This window comes from Lathyrus oleraceus, unplaced genomic scaffold (assembly GCF_024323335.1).
Source record: "Lathyrus oleraceus cultivar Zhongwan6 unplaced genomic scaffold, CAAS_Psat_ZW6_1.0 chrUn0409, whole genome shotgun sequence".
Lineage (NCBI taxonomy): Eukaryota > Viridiplantae > Streptophyta > Magnoliopsida > Fabales > Fabaceae > Lathyrus > Lathyrus oleraceus.
This window is the reverse complement of record NW_026112800.1, coordinates 31761-33745: the sequence shown is the minus strand read 5'-3', so window position 1 is coordinate 33745 and position 1985 is coordinate 31761.

The window sequence follows — 1985 nt, the reverse complement described above, 5'->3', positions numbered from 1 at the left end:
CGATGATCTTTGTGAAAGGTAGTTATGTAAGATCAATATAATGGATTGTCATAGCAATCAAGGATGAACTTGTTACACTTATTTTTGGAGGTATTCGAGTGGACTTCACATGCTTAAAATAATTTAGTGATTGCTAGAAATTCTTCCAACTAGCACACACACATCATATCCTAAGAGACAAACTCAAGAATTGTAACAAGAAAAAAAATTAAACTTGGCATTGTAATTGAAATGGGTATAAATTACCATTCTTATTGCCATTGTAGATATTTGATCTTGGACAAGACTCGAAGAGGGCTTGAGGGAGGAAAAGAGAGGAGTTTGGATACTCTCTAGAGGTAGAATAATGTTGTTGCAATCTCAGACACTCATCATTGTCTACCATATGTAATCAAAGATATTAATTGGTCGATGAACAATTGATATCAATGCTTGATGAAAAATATTAGATAAGTGGCAGGGGAGTATCCAGATCCGGGAGAGGGGGGAGATTGAGAGAGAAAGATTGATGATATTTTTTACAAAAAGGGTTGTTTAGGAATTGACAAAGCAAGAGTTTATATAGTGACAAAGATTCTAGAGAGAATTCCATATAATAAATTTCAGTACTAGGGATTGTATCCTCTATATGCAGGAGTTCAGGCAAACATACAAATTCATTCAGAATGTAAGACTAACTATGATTACTTGATCAAAAATAGACGATCTTGATTAGATCAACATATACCCTTTTAGATTAATGACATCATAGTTTAAAATTATACTTTAAAAAAAAATCCTTCATCATGGTCTATTAATCAAGATCATACGATGGATATTGTTGCTTCTAGAAATCCAAAATGGTTATTAAGAAAATGATTGAATAACCTTATTATGACAACTGTTCACCTTTTTTTCATCTTCTCATCTTAGATTTTATCATATTATGGGTGACGCGTGGCCTGTCTTCGAGAAGGGATAATAGTCAAAGGAAACTATTTTTTTAATATATAATTCATTGAATAAAAGTAAATGAAGATTTTATGGAAAAATGTGAAAATGTACCCCACACGCCCTATGTAACCTGATTTTCAAACCTCACAAGTGTTATCATCAAACAATATTCTTTTGGCATAAATGCCCTTTTGCCTCCTAAAATATTATGATTATGTGATTTTGGCCTGCACTTTTTTTAGTAATTTGGCCACCACCTTTTTTGAGTGATTTAGGCCTCTTATTTTTTACTGTTTCTAGATGGTATCCGATATAAGAATTTTTATATTGGGAACCGCATCCTATGTATGCAGGAGTTCATGCAGAAACACAAATGAAATAAGATCGTAAGAGAAATTAGATTATTCGCTTAAAGATAGACGAGCTTGATTTGATCCATAAAAAATGCACATTACTATGCTTATCCGTTTTAGGTGAAAGATATTAGATCTTGTGTCGAAAGATTGGTGCAAATACTTGAAAAAAATTGATAAAAATGACATAATGATTGTTGCACTAATTTCAAAGCGTGTGTAAACACACTAAGCTTTAAGTTAGGATCGTCTCCAACAATTTAAGCAAACCAGATGCAAATGAGTGTAAATTGAAGAATCCTTTTTAGGATACTTTTAAATCCTCAATATAAATTGCATACTCATATTAAACACATCAACCCATGATATTTTTCGAGAATAAAGTTTTGTAATCTACTCTTGTGCATAAAAAAACATGAGAAATAATTTAGACATATTTTAATAGATATTTTCCTCATGAAACTCATAAATTTTGTGTTCTTTTCTGCGTGCAAAACATATCTATTTATAAAGAAATTCATGTCATTTGATGAAGAGAAACTACTCTTTGTAAATTTTAAAACGTCCATGTTATTTAAGGATTTTTAGGAATTGTATGTTGATATTGTTCTACAAATTTAGGAGCCCTCTAGGTTATTAAAAGTTTTGTTTTTGGTGCAATTGTTTTGGATAGATGAGTTTTACAAGAATGATTTATTT